Here is a 16,509-nt window from a genome sequence, read left to right as displayed (position 1 = left end):
TTTCCTAGTGGACGAAATTTCAAATGGACGTGAACGGGAAATAAAAAAAAGGAAAGAATACACGATTGTGAACTTTTGCAAGGACTTTGTAAGGATCCAGATTGGCTGTTCTAAGTCATGTGACTGTTAAAGAAAAAACTGACCTAATTGTGAACAGAAATAAGGGACTACTCATTTAAAGACTAAATGCTGACATGTTTGTGATTGGCTAGTATTATATTGATAGTTATTGGCTGTTTTGAAAAGGGAAAACTAAATATGATTGGTTGGATATTGTAAAGATTTTTTATAAAGATTGTTAATATTTATTATATTGATATTAATGTTTTAAAATTACCCTGAATATGTGATATGTTATATTTTGTTATACTTTATATATTTTTTAAATCCACTCAACGGTTGTTTGTTGAAACGCCAGATAGTGGATGGTGACCATTTTAATTTATTTAATCCACTACACTAACGGAAGTGAAAATAGCTCTTTTTTATGAATTTGGACACTCTTGAAAAAAAAAAAGTGGAACGAGCCTCTGAAACGCGTTGTACAAATACATTTTGCAATTTTTCAACAAAGGAGCTGTACTTTAGTTTTTATATATATATATATATATATATATATATATATATATATATATACTGTATGATTGTTTGACAACCTGATCCTGTCAGTACTTTCCTTTTGTATTCCTTTGGGGTTGAAATACTACACTATTGTGAATATTTGAGGTATCCATTGGAGACAGTGCCCTGTGATGCTGTATTGAGTTAAAGATCTCCTAGTTTGGACCTGCGCCTACTCTATCAACACACATTCCATAAACAGTTCCTCTGGGAGAGACTGTGGGACGGCAGTGGTACAACAAGGAGTAACTATAATCATTTTTTTCTTCCATATTATTGTCAAGCTCATATGTTTGCTTGAATTTTTCTGTTATTGATACCTTCAATAGCCAACTTATAGTGGATACAATTGAAGCTTTCAGGACACTGAGGTCCCTTCGTCAGGCATTGCTTGCAATTTTATCCACTATTAGTTAGCTATTAAAGGTATCACCTGCATATCGCTTTTGTTATTTTCTTACAAAAGGATTTTTAGTTATTTGAAAACATTTAAAGGGATACTAAACCCAAATTTTTTCTTTCATGATTCAGATAGAGCATGCAATTTTAAGTAACTTTCTAATTTACTCCTATTATCAATTTTTCTTCGTTCTCTTGCTATCTTTACTTAAAAAGCAGAAATGTGATGCATAGGAGCCGGCCCATTTTTGTTTGAGAACCTGGGTTATGCTTGCTTATTGGTGGGTAAATGTAAGCCTCCAATAAGCAAGCACTATCCATGGTGCTGAATCTAAAATGGACTGGCTGCTAAGATTTACATTCCTGCTTTTAAAATAAAGATATCAATTTTTCTTCGTCCTCTTGCTAATAGGAGTAAATTAGAAAGTTGCTTAAAATTTCATGCTCTATCTGAATCATGTAAGCTTTTTTTTGGTTTAGTATCCCTTTAAGTAGTTTTATATTTCCATTAAAAAAGAAGGAATGTCCCTAATTATTTATAGATAAGTAAAAGCTCTAGCATTAATGTAAGATTTACTATTTAATTGAATAACATTTTTAGTATTTTAGTATTTTTGTATTATATGTTTTGTTTGGTGTTATATATTGTTTCATAATATTGTATCATGTTATGTGTATAATGTATTAACAAAAATGATGCTAGTAAAAGTTATTAGTTTTAGTGTTAGATTTTACTGGCAAAGAGCATATGTATATATGCCCTGTGCACATGCATTCAAATGTCATGCAGATGATAGAGACCTTTTTTTTTCTTGTAGATGATTTAATTTGCATAATTGCTGACAAATACAGATTACTGCTGGCAATCTGAGCAGTTGGGGTGTTTGAAAGAGGATGCATGGGGCATACGCACATATGCTCATGCACAGTAAAAGCTATTACTAAAACATAACTTTTACTCATGTTGAGGGGTGCCAGGCGCAGGAATAATATGCAGAAATGATTGTCCGCGCAGGAAGAGCAGACACTTTCTGTAGGTACAAAGCACAATATTTAGGTACTGAAATTTTCATAATGGATCCGTCCGCGAACCACACACTCAAACTTGTGGTGAATTATTATTATGATGTTCTAAATCAACAAAACCTTTTACAATACAAGAGGTGTATAACGACAACAAATGTAAATGTGTATGTTGATAGAGAAGGAGCTGTATTTCTGTAGGAAACTACAGTTAAGGTGAATGTTGAATAGCAATCAACACGCATCACGCTTACTACACAAACATACACAGTTTTACGTACATAGTCATAAACACACAAAACCTGACATGTGCATACAGGAAAAACACACACAACACCAGTAACAATACAATAACATTCTTTCCTTCCTGGAGGTTATATGATTCAGCTGGGAAGACACAGGAGAAATGGAGGAGCGTCTAATGCTTGAAAGACACTACTTGTTGAACTTTCAATAGCATCTGTACATAGGGTTGCCATATTGTTGCTTTAAGGGAGGACACATATGAAAAATACATATATCAGGGTTCTTATAATGGAACATTATCAAACATTTCTTTAAACAGTCCCTGACATATGTATTTTTCATGTGTTTCCCTAAAGGGGCAATATGGCAACCCTATCAGTACAGCAACAATAAACGCTAACCCTACAGTTTCTACTGTCTCTACCAGCTGCAAAGACACTAATAGTCTTCACTGGTGACGCTCTCTCAGCACAGAAGGGATGTAACTGACAATATATTGCAGAATCAGAACAGCTCATCACCATTGCATGAGCTAGGAAAACATTCTGCCTTGCGTCCTACAAAATAATGCATAGAGAATGGTTAGAACAAAATGATTAGACCCACGGCCTTGCAGCATCTGTCATCCATATGTCCACATTAGACCTCAGATCAGAATGACCTCTATGTCTAAAGCCCCTCTCAGTTATATGTTAATATCAGGTCCCAGATTAGATTCATAGCCCTGTAATCACTGTCACACATATAAGACTTTAGATGTCACTAAGTGTTTTTTTATACATTTAAGTTTTACTAGACAATCATTTTAATTATGTTGCGCAAATAGCGTAGAGGGTCACGCATGCGCATTTTAAATTATAGGCAGAGTTCCAAGCACGGGAGCGCGCGGTAATTCATTTACATGGGGCGCATGGTGAGGCTACGATTGGCTACAACAGCTGCCAGTCAAGTAAGCCAAATGAAAATCGTAGTGAGAGGCTGCATTAGATAAGGTAATATAGCGTGAATAAAACGCTGATAAATTAAAGTACAGTTGACTTTTGTGCTAAACAAGCATATCGATATGCTAGTTAGGAGAAGACCTTTCATAATATGTGAAACTGTTGGGGTAATTTTACCATCACTTTAAATACTGGAGATCTATAATGATCTATAAGTGCTGTTTCTTATAGCTTTCTTAATTTTCATTGTGGTGTGCTGCTACTCCTAGCCAGTAATGTTTGGTCTATATTGTAGTGTAAATGGAGCAAATTGTTGCTTTTTCTGTTTTCATTTGTTTTGTTTTCTTTCTGTCTACTAATATTTTGTGTCAGTCTTGTTACCCTAAACTCTGCTGTTTTTCTTTCTGCTGATATGTAGGTATTTTTGGGATATCAATAAATAAAAAGTTGATACTGTGCATATCAGGTTGTAATAAAACTTACTTGTAATGTTAGCGTAAGAATGTCAGGAGGAAACACATTTGTAACACCAGACAGAATGCTGTCCCCTACCTCAGGTCTCTGGGCTGTACTCATTGCTTTGTTGATGCTGGTGCCTCAACACCAGTTCGGCTTGCTTCAAACAAGCCGTGAAGTGGAGTAAGCATACTCTTTCGCATCTACCAGTACTATGTAATCCCCTGCTTCACTTATCGTGTTTCCAAACAATGTTGAGTAGAAGAACAAATTCTGTACGTGAATAGTATATAAAACCAATCGTCTACCGAGTCTACCGAATCAAGAGCTACAGAATTTGTCAGGTACTTGAATGATAGTGACAATGGACTTAACTTTACATTTGAATGGCATAAAGATGTTGTGAACTTCCTTGACATCACTTTATGTGGTGACAAGAGAGAGAAGGAAATTCACTCAAAACTCTACAGAAAACCTATTTCTGGGAACAGTATTCTCCATAAAAAAGTGCCCACCCCTCACATGTGTTTAAAGGAATTGCTATAAGTCCATTTCTAAGGGCATGGAGAATATGTAGCCAGGATAGGGATTTCAAACAAGAAAGTACTAACATCAAAAAGAGACTAATATCAAGAGGCTATCCATCTAGATTAAACCATTCCCTCCCCCTTTGAAATATATAAAAAAAAATGTAGTCTTAAATTTTAGATTTTGTATTTATTTTTTATAGACTGTTACCTGTCAATTTATCATACCGATATTTTTAATGATAATTCTAAAGAATTTATTCTGTGGTTATGTAATATTATAATGTTTGTAATACACATCACTAATGCACTTTATGAAATTATATTCTTTTTACTCTAAGGATTTTATTTTTTTATTTTATTTTATTTGTTTAGCTATTAAGAATTCTATGTGGAGAAATAGCAATTATTTGGTTGCCTTAAATATATAGGTTGCCATTACCACCTTTAAAACCATACCACCTTAAAGCTACCAATTGAATCTGACCAATGAAAATTTGCGATACACCTTTAAAAAAGGTGCACATGTTGCAACTGATTTATCTTGAAAAAGCCCTGTATAGGGAGAAACGCTTGATGTAGTTGCAACCTAAAGAACTCATTTTCTTCTTGTGTAGCTGGAGCTACAACCTCTACTTTTACTACTTTGGGACTTTGACACCTGTGATTGTTGTTTGCAAACCAATGCTGTTTGCAGACCCTGTTTGAAAGAATTGGGACAATCGCTCTTAAAGTCAGCATGCTTTAACAAGCCAGCAAGACCAAAATTGTATGTTGGCACACACTGGAAACTAGCAATCCGGCTTGCAGTAAGGTCACTGACCCTTTGTAATTGGAAAGACTGTTTATTACCTCATAACCTGCCTCTTCCACACAATACCTTATAAGAGTACCGTGCGTGCTGTCAGGCACTAAAGTGCAGATACTCTGTGTTGCGGATTACGGCAGCCGCATTCTTAAAGCTGTTCCGAAAAAGGACCAATCAGATTGTTCATCCAGGACAGCGCCCATAAAAGTGACGTCATCCTGCTACGGCTGTTATTTCACTCGCAGAGACAACAGAGTGTGTACAGCCTGGGGGTAAGCTTGCCGTTTGCTCGCATATTCATTATTTATTCGGATTCTAACAACATTGTTTACCTATAAGACATTGTTTATAGACTGAGACTATCGTTTTGGCTCTCTTTCCTGCAGTTTTTATTTATATTTTTATGTGGTGGCAACCTCTTCCCATATAGTTAACAGAGACGTCCGTTCATATCAATTAATGCTAGCATTTTATAATTGATGTATTTTATTGTTTTTATATGTGTTTATTAAATTGTGGCATAGCCATTATTATTATTTACTTACATTGGCCTAGATTTAGAGTTTGGCGGTAGCCGTGAAAACCAGCGTTAGAGGTTCCTTACGCTGGTTTTAGGCTACCGCCGGTATTTGGAGTCACTCAAAATAGGGTCTAACGCTCACTTTTCAGCCGCGACTTTTCCATACCGCAGATCCCCTTACATAAATTACGTATCCTATCTTTTCAATGGGATCTTCCTAACGCCGGTATTTAGAGTCGTTTCTGAAGTGAGCGTTAGAGCTCTAACGACAAAACTCCAGCCGCAGAAAAAAAGCAGGAGTTAAGAGCTTTCTGGGCTAACGCCGGTTCATAAAGCTCTTAACTACTGTACCCTAAAGTACACTAACACCCATAAACTACCTATGTACCCCTAAACTGAGGTCCCCCCACATCGCCGCAACTCGATTAAATTTTTTTAACCCCTAATCTGCCGACCGCCACCTACGTTATACTTATGTACCCCTAATCTGCTGCCCCTAACCCCGCCGACCCCTGTATTATATTTATTAACCCCTAACCTGCCCCCCACAACGTCGCCGCCAGCTACTTACAATAATTAACCCCTAATCTGCCTACCGCAAAGCGCCGCCACCTACGTTATCCTTATGTACCCCTAATCTGCTGCCCCTAACACCGCCGACCCCTATATTATATTTATTAACCCCTAATCTGCCCCCCTCAACGTCGCCGACACCTGCCTACACTTATTAACCCCTAATCTTCCGAGCGGACCTGAGCGCTACTATAATAAAGTTATTAACCCCTAATCCGCCTCACTAACCCTATCATAAATAGTATTAACCCCTAATCTGCCCTCCCTAACATCGCCGACACCTAACTTCAATTAATAACCCCTAATCTGACGACCGGAGCTCACCGCTACTATAATAAATGGATTAACCCCTAAAGCTAAGTCTAACCCTAACACTAACACCCCCCTAAGTTAAATATAATTTACATCTAACGAAATTAATTAACTCTTATTAAATAAATTATTCCTATTTAAAGCTAAATACTTACCTGTAAAATACATCCTAATATAGCTACAATATAAATTATAATTATATTATAGCTATTTTAGGATTAATATTTATTTTACAGGCAACTTTGTAATTATTTTAACCAGGTACAATAGCTATTAAATAGTTAAGAACTATTTAATAGTTGCCTAGTTAAAATAATAACAAAATTACCTGTAAAATAAATCCTAACCTAAGTTATAATTAAACCTAACACTACCCTATCAATAAATTAATTAAATAAAATACCTACAATTACCTACAATAAAACCTAACACTACACTATCAATAAATAAATTAAATACAATTCCTACAAATAACTACAATTACATAAACTAACTAAAGTACAAAAAATAAAAAAGAACTAAGTTACAAAAAATAAAAAAATATTTACAAACATAAGAAAAATATTACAACAATTTTAAACTAATTACACCTACTCTAAGCCCCCTAATAAAATAACAAAGACCCCCAAAATAAAAAAATGCCCTACCCTATTCTAAATTAATAAAGTTAAAAGCTCTTTTACCTTACCAGCCCTGAACAGGGCCCTTTGCGGGGCATGCCCCAAGAAAATCAGCTCTTTTGCCTGTAAAAAAAAACATACAATACCCCCCCCCCAACATTACAACCCACCACCCACATACCCCTAATCTAACCCAAACCCCCCTTAAATAAACCTAACACTAAGCCCCTGAAGATCTTCCTACCTTGTCTTCACCTCAACAGGTATCACCGATCCGTCCTGGCATCCGGTGCTGAAGAGGTCCAGAAGAGGCTCCAAAGTCTTCCTCCTATCCGGCAAGAAGAGGACATCCGGACCGGCAAACATCTTCATCCAAGCGGCATCTTCGATCTTCTTCCATCCGGTGCGGAGCGGGTCCATGTTGAAGCAGCCGACGCGGATCCATCCTCTTCTTTCGGCGTCTCCCGACGAATGACGGTTCCTTTAAGGGACGTCATCCAAGATGGCGTCCCTCGAATTCCGATTGGCTGATAGGATTCTATCAGCCAATCGGAATTAAGGTAGGAATATTCTGATTGGCTGATGGAATCAGCCAATCAGAATCAAGTTCAATCCGATTGGCTGATCCAATCAGCCAATCAGATTGAGCTCGCATTCTATTGGCTGTTCCGATAAGTGTAGGCAGGTGGAGGCGACGTTGAGGGGGGCAGATTAGGGGTTAATAAATATAATATAGGGGTCTGCGGTGTTAGGGGCAGCAGATTAGGGGTACATAGGGATAATGTAAGTTGCGGCGGTTTACGGAGCGGCAGATTAGGGGTTAATAATATAATGCAGGTGTCAGCGATAGCGGGGGCGGCAGAATAGGGGTTAATAAGTGTAAGGTTAGGGGTGTTTAGACTCGGGGTACATGTTAGAGTGTTAGGTGCAGACGTAGGAAGTGTTTCCCCATAGGAAACAATGGGGCTGCGTTAGGAGCTGAACGCTGCTTTTTTGCAGGTGTTAGGTTTTTTTTCAGCTCAAACAGCCCCATTGTTTCCTATGGGGGAAATCGTGCACGAGCACGTTTTTGAGGCTGGCCGCGTCCGTAAGCAACTCTGGTATCAAGAGTTGCATTTGCGGTAAAAATGCTCTACGCTCCTTTTTTGGAGCCTAACGCAGCATTTTTTTGGACTCTCGATACCAGAGTTAATTTTATGGTGCGGCCAGAAAAAAGCCTGCGTAGCGTTAACAACCCATCTACCGCCAAACTCCAAATCTAGGCCATTATTAGTTATTGATTTATTTCGTCCTGGCATTTTTTATTTGATTTACTGGAATCACCTTATTCATTGTATCACACAATATACACTTGTTTAGAGTTATATACTCCTCACACCTGATATATATTATCAGTAACTTTTTATTAATTATTTGTATCAATTTACGCATTGGTCACTTGTATCAATTATTTTTATCAACTTATGCACTAGTCACTTATTTGTATTTACTAATCGCTCTATCCACCTTCAGCTGTAGTGCTCCTGCTTCTGAATTTTTTGTATCCATCTAGATTACTTAATCGTTTAGCTCAAAAAACCCTAGACGAAGGTAGACCCCCAACACATGATTATGTCCAGAAAAAGACGGAAGACAGGGGTTTATCATTTATTACGCAATACTCTTCTGATTTCTCATTGGTATGCAACATTGTTAAGAAATATTTCCCTATTCTACTTGGGGATACTGGCCTTAAGAAGGTGGTGGAGAAGGGTTTCAAATGTGTATATTCTAAAAATCTAACCTTGGTTAATATCCTTGCCCTAGTCAACTCTCAAATAGAACAAACAACGCCAGAGCTTGGTTACAGGTATATGGTACATACAAATGTGGTAACCATAGGTGTAAAGCGTGTGATTCTGTTTCTGAGGGCAAGGAGTTTTACTTTTTTGTTGTACCCAACAAAGATTTCTCACACAAGGTTGTGTTAATTACTCGACAAATTATGTTGAACTTGTGTACCTCATTGAATGTATTGATCATTCAAAACAGTATGTAGGTATGACTAGTAGAGATATTAGTTCTCGTATTCGAGAACATTTAGGCTACATCAAATATGAAAAGCCTTGTTCAGCCCTATCAAGACACTTCCTTGAGGTTCACAACAAAGACGTAAAGTCTTTTAAATGGCGAGCAATTGAGTCTGTAAGACTACCAGCGAGAGGTGGTAACAGGGATCAACTCTTGGCTAGGCAAGAAATTTATTGGATTATGAAATTACAAACTCAAGTTCCATTCGGATTTAATTCCGAATACGATATAATTAATCATTGGAAATGAATTGTTTATAACACATAGGAGATTTAATCCTTATTGTTTGGTTTTCTAATTTGTTCACTCTAATTAATTACTTGTGTTCTCTTGTTGTACCAGTAGAAAGTTCATACAACAGAGATATACAAGTTTTAAAATGGCATACAACATAAAGGTAATTCTAAGTAATGATATTTATGACTTTTATAGCTTACACATACTAGGGAGGGACACTATTATTTTTACTATTTATGATAGATATGTGTGTATAATTTGATACAAAAAAGAAAGCTTTATGGAAACAATTATTTTTATTATTATTTTTTTAAATTCCTTACTAATTCCTTTATATATTATTATATTATAATTTCATTTTGATTCAATGTATAGCTGTTGCACCATATCCTCACTACAACTTGTGTTTAAGTGTTTGTGTGCATATACACAGTTCACGACCCTGTTTCCTGTATATTCAATTACTCAGCATGTCTAATCTGGGTGGTATTGTGTTAATGAATTTGGAGGTGTGTCAACACCAGCCAATGAACTACCGGCATAGGCTTTTTAAAGGGACAGTCTAGTATAAATTAAACTTTCATTATTCAGATAGGACTTTTAATTTTAATCAACTTTCCAATTTACTTTTATCATCAAATTTGCTTTTTTCTCTTGGTATTCTTAGTTTAAACTAAACATAGGTGGGGGGGCGGAGCCAACAGCCGTGCAGTTCAGACGTACAGTTATAGAGCTCCTGCTATTCTGGATATTTAACTTGCTAAATCTTCACCAAAAAGCTTACTTTTGGACTATCTAAGTTCATTGGGGGATACTTTGACTCCCTGTATTGTCAGCCTGGTTGGTTTTGGAGCGATCCTGCTAATCTACAAAGCGTGCTGTGTACCGGACAGGTCTGAGCTACTGTGGGACACACTGTCAGCTATAAACACGCAAGACATACAGCATCTTCACCTAACTCCTAAACGCTCATTTGTGCTGATTTTAGCTCCGGAGGGTCGGGGATCCGCTCCGGAGCACTACCTCATTACACAGTGACAGCCGTCATTTATCCTCTGGGCGGCAGGAAGGAAAATTCTCTGGTCCGGAGGGACCGCTGCATTAAGTGTGAGTACTACTTAAGGGGACATCGCTAACAGTGTTAACTTTCTAACCCTTACGATTAACACAGTTGTTTGTGGGATATTGAGGCCAGAGACAATCATTTGTGAGATACCTGCTTCACTAACTCATAGGAGCCCGGGACTTTGGCGGGAAAATCGCCATCTTTAATCATAATTTATGAACTATGTCACAACTTGCTCAGGGCCTCCTAAAGGGGAATTTTTTCAAATTGCATGTCAGTATATTGAGACAAAATCAGCATATATGTGAATTTACTGCCTATCCACACTTTCTATCTGTGTTCTCTCTTCAAAAGCAGCACTAACCCCATGAGACATTACAATACTGCAGCCACGTGGGTTTTTGCTTTCAGCACTGACATTACTGTCACACTATAGATATCTGCTGGACAACTGTGCATTACCTATACAACAACTTTGTCCCTTCCTAACGTTCCTTGATATCATAATTAATAATTAACGTATCCTGGTTGATAACAAGATAAGAGAGACTCCTGATTATCAATGAAAGGTTTTGTGCATTAACTGTATCACTGTAACAGGGTAGTCAGGAGACACCTGTCTGGTCCTACATTATATTTTAGACATACACCTGAAGTGAACACACTCTCCTTCCTTTCCTGCTGTACCTGGTTTCAGCAGGTCATATCCATATTCCCTCCCCGACTTGGTCCGGTGGTGACAAATTCCCTGGAGAGTGTGTTTATTGCTCCTTGAAAATAATTTTGATATGGCTGGCTAGGCGATCTCACCAGATGAGGGGGGAGTAGGGGGCGCCTATGCAGATGCACCCTCAATTGTGTTACAATTAAAAGAGACATTGCTTCAAAGTGAAGGAAAGGAAGGAAAAAAAGAGAAAAAGGAGAGAAGAGAAGAGAAGGAAAAGAAAAATTTCGCTTTTACTCTATTGTGTGAAATACACGTGAACATTTCAACTTGTACTAGGTATATGACACCTCTTTATTTTAATACCGGAGATGTCTCACTCACAGAGGAAGAAGACTGGAAACAAGTCTAACTCTGGAATTAAGCGGACGGTGGTGGACCACTTTGGGGCCCCAGGTGACGCTAACCAAGCTTCTTTGGCGTCATTGGGGGAACCTGGCTCTTCCCCCCCTTCTAGCCCAGAATCAACATCTCTATCTATGGCGGCCATCCACAATCTACAAACTGGCGATCAATCTCAAGCATCTCCAACTTTTATACTTCAGTCTCTGAAAACTTTGCTTGATGACCATCATGCCTCATTCTCAGAACAGCTGACATCTACTATTGCTGATCTCAAAAAAGATCTACACTCCACTACTGAAAGACTGGACACAGTTGAGAGAAAACAGGAAGATCTAGTTGTGGAACAGTCTAATCTACTCGGCTATACACAAATCTTGGCAGGCAACATTGCTGAACTAGAAGATAAAATAGCTGAATTGGAAAATAGATCCCGTAGGAACAATTTGCGCATCAGAGGCATATCAGAAGAAATTACCAACGCTGAACTCCTGCCATTCTTACTGGAATATTTTACCTTGCTAGCCAAACCTCAATCCCCTACAGAAAATATGGTTGACAGGGCGCATAGATCTTTGAGACCTAGGGGCCTCCCCTCTGAGCAGTCAAGGGATGTAATTGTGAGATTGCATTTCTACACATACAAAGAACGCTTGCAAAGAGCTGCTTTTCGAAATCCAGAAATGCCTGAAAAGTTTGCTAATGTCAAGGTGTTTGCAGATCTCTCCCCAAGAACTCTTCAACAAAGGAAAACTTTCGTTGAAATAACAAAATATCTTCGCCAAAACAACATCAGATACAGGTGGGGGTTCCCCACGAAGCTACATGTTACAAGAAATGACCGCACCTACACTATCACCTCTGTCCCACAGGGTCTGGCTTTACTTAGGTCTTGGGACCGGGACATTACCTCTGGGGAAATGGAGGGAGATGCAATGCAGAACAATAATGGACATCTGCCTCCGTCTCAACCCCGTGAATTACCAGTCCTATCCTCTGCTCTAAAGTCCTATACTCCACTGAGGCCTTCTGCAACATCCTGGAACCCTATGCCTCAACGCAAGAAACGTGATCTTGACCCCTCTCTCCTAGAGGGTTCTACCTGAAAGACTGTCTGCTGTGATGATCGTGCTTGGTAATGTAAAGTAACAGAGACATTGGTTTGGAAAGGCTAAATGTCTTTAAAAATTTCATCCTATAAGTTGAACTGTTTATCAAAGTGTTTCTGATTTGTTTTGTATTGTTTATATATGCAATGTGTTCTCTTTTTTTTTCTGTTTTCCTTTCTTTAGAAGGGTAAGAGATATTTTCTGTTACCCACCACAAGCTACATTGATATACATCTTAAGATTTATGTTCTGTGTTAAGCCTTGTTCCTAGGAGTATTGGCTTGAGTTTTTCTTATTTAATTCAAAGATAACTTGCTACAACTAATAATTTATAGTTTTGCATTTAGTGTACATTAGAGCACTTGAATTTGCTTACCCTAACTTACTGAAGTCTGGCCATAACTCTATCTCTGAATGTAAGTTAGAGGTCTGCTATATGGTTTAGTGCGATGGTCTCAGGTGGGGAGGTTGGGAGTGTGATTGTGAGTGTGATTGAGGGAGAGGGAGGGGTTTTTTTTTTTTTTTTTTTTTTTTTCTCCTTGCCTGAGACCACTCACATAGTACCTAAGATAATTTATGACCTATGCCTATATATATATTGTATGCAATTGTCATGGTCTATGCTAACGCTTTTAACAAGATAAGGCCTAACCTTACTCCAATATTGTTATTAAATTATCCATTATGTGTTGTAACTGTATATAATATGCTTATGTCTGCTTGTGGGGCATCTGCTTCGGAGTCCCCTCCCCGGTTTCCCCCTTCTTCTTCCTTTTTCCTAACTACTTTTTTTTTTACATTGACATTCCTATTTGTTATCATTTTCTGCCCAAGTGCTCTGTGTTTTGAGAGAAGAGAGAGTATTCGGAGCTAAGGGTATAGTTTATTATATTGTATTTGTTGCATTATTATACATGAGAAAAGATAACTGTTCCTATACGTTGTAAATCTCTTTACTCATATCTTTAGTCACCTCTTTGTTCCCCTCTGTGTGATTTTTCCTTTCTTGGAGCGTAACAGCCCCCCCCCCATCTTCTTCATCTTCTTCTTTTCTCTCTACTCCCTCTTTCTTTTCTTCTTCTTCTTCCTCCCTTTTTCTTCTTCTCCCTCTTCTTCTCTCATCTCTTTTTCTTCCTCGCAAATCACTTCTTTGCATCTACCTGTTTTCTCTTTGGATATCTATCCATAATACATATAGCTCCGATCTTTCCTTTTCCTTTCCTTTTTCTATTCACCTATACACCTCATTTCTTAGCGCTCAGATTGTCCTCTGTGCTTACTCTAAAAGGTGTAATCCTATGTTTCTATCTTAGATTTTTCTTTTTTTTTGTCTACCATCAACATAATTATTATAGTTCTCTGGCAAAATTGCGTGCCAGTGACTTTTACCGCGGTTAATCCTTGTATATACCGCAAAACTAATTACCTTCCCTTGAACCTCCCTTTCCCTCTACCCCTCTTCCCCTTTCACCCTCCTTCCCCCCCCCCTTTTTTTTTTTTTTTTTTCTTTTTCTTTCCCTTCTCCATAATGTCTATTGTGTGTGTCTCACAAAATGTAAGGGGCCTCAACTCCCCTACCAAAAGAAGTCTATTGTTTCGCTCCCTAAAATACCTTAAGGCAAAAATTGTTTTCTTGCAGGAGACCCACTGGCGGATCGGAGAACCGATTCCTATTCGTTCTCCATCTTTCCCGGTGGTGGAGACGGCCTCCTTTACTAAAAAATCTAGAGGCACTGCTATATTAGTTCACAGGGATGTCACATATGAAAAATTACATGTAGAAACTGACCCCCAGGGGAGATTCCTTATACTGGTATGTAAGTTGGAGGGTAACACCTATACGTTAGCCTCTTATTATGGCCCAAACTCCTCTCAAATTCGACATCTTAAGAAATTCCTATCTCGCTTAGACAGAGTAAAGAAGGGTCTTCTATTGCTTGCTGGCGATTTTAACATGGTCATAGATCCAGTGATGGATAAGAGAGTCCATTGCAACAGACCTATAGACAAGGCCACTATAGACACTTCTAAAAAGTTCTTCACTCTTCTGACCCAAGCTAATCTCTTTGATGTGTGGCGCTCTTTCAACTCTACTAATAGAGACTACACTTATTACTCCTCAGTTCATGACTCCTATTCCAGAATAGATTTTTTCTTCAGTAATCCTTGGCTCCTAGATAAGATAGGAAGATCTTCTATTGGTAATGTAACTTGGTCTGATCACAACCCGGTGACTGTATGTTTGAATAGAGTGGCTGAACCATCCCCTAGACCCCCCTGGCGTTTGCTTGACTCGTTACTGTCGATCCCGGGATAGATTGAGAGGCTTGAGTCTGAGATCACATCTTTCCTTGAACTAAACGACACAGGTGATGTTAACAATTTCAATTTATGGGGGGCTCTTAAAGCATACTTGAGGGGCCTATTTATTAAACTTCAGGCCCAGACCCGCCGGGAATCATCGATATCCTTGGCTAACTTACACATGGAGTTAAGGTCATTGACAGATTCGCATAAGCTAACCTTAGACCCCACCCTTCTATCACGAATCGCCTCAGTTCAGCACCGTCTTAGAGTGTTGGAAAATCAGAGAGTCCAAGATAGATTACGTGAATGTAAAAAATTATTCTATCACAAGGGAAATAAACCTGATTACCTGTTAGCAAGGAAGCTGCGTGATAGGACTGCCCAGGCCAGAATCCCCTATCTAATTACTGATAATCGCAAACTGACTAATCCTGTTGATATTGGGTCAGAATTTGCTAAGTACTATGCTAAATTGTATAATTTGCAAACTCTCGGAGGACATATTCCTCCTAGGAATGCCGATATTAGACTATTTTTATCTAACTTATCTCTACCTAAACTTTCTGAGGAACAAGTTGCTTCCTTAGAAGCTCCAGTGTCCATCGAAGAAGTTAAGGACGCCATTTTTTCGCTCAAGCCTCGGAAGTCCCCCGGTCCGGATGGATATTCCGATTTTTTCTACAAAACATTTAGTGCCTACCTATCTCCTCTTCTTACGCGGGTATTTAACTCAGCGGAACAACTAGGTTACTTCCCGAATGAATTCCTTCAGGCATCCATCGTAACTTTACCTAAGCCCGGGAAACCCCCAGACGTTTGTCCTAATTTCAGGCCGATCTCCCTTCTAAATCTTGATGCAAAACTATATGCCAAGATCTTGGCTAAGCGCCTAAACAAACTGATCCCTTGTCTAGTGACTCCAGATCAGGTGGGCTTCACCTTGGGGCGACAAAGTCCCGATAACACTAGAAGATTGTTAAATATATTTTTTGAAGTAGGTCGGCTCGGTCTTCCATGCGCTGCGGTGTCACTTGACGCCGAGAAAGCGTTTGACCGAGTCGACTGGCTATATATGAGAGAGGTCCTGATGCACTTTGGGTTCACGTCGTCTATCTGCACAAAAATCTTTGCACTTTATTCCAACCCCTCAGCTCGAGTGAGAGGATTAGGGTTCCTGTCTCCTGAATTCAAAATCACAAACGGTACCCGGCAAGGGTGTCCGTTATCCCCCTTGCTTTTTGCCCTTATGATGGAGCCACTTGCGGAGGCTATTAGGATGTCTAGTGAAATAAAGGGAATTACATTACATGGTACTACCCAAAAGGTAGTTTTATTCGCAGATGATCTGACTGTGTTAGTTACCGATCCATTAGAATCACTACCAAAATTATTCGATCTACTAGAAACTTTCTCCAGCATTAGCATGTACAAGCTTAACTACTCTAAAACTGAGGCATTCACTTTAAACATCTCCAATTTAGACTTCCATACTTTAAAGCGTCGATTCCCTTTTGTTTGGTCTTCCACGCGGCTAAAACATTTGGGAGTCTATCTATCGCAAAATATCTCTACCATTATATCGTCTAATTTTCATCCCCTATTACGTAA

This window comes from Bombina bombina, chromosome 1 (assembly GCF_027579735.1).
Source record: "Bombina bombina isolate aBomBom1 chromosome 1, aBomBom1.pri, whole genome shotgun sequence".
Classification (NCBI taxonomy): Eukaryota; Metazoa; Chordata; class Amphibia; order Anura; family Bombinatoridae; genus Bombina; species Bombina bombina.
Note: the sequence above shows the minus strand (reverse complement) of the source record.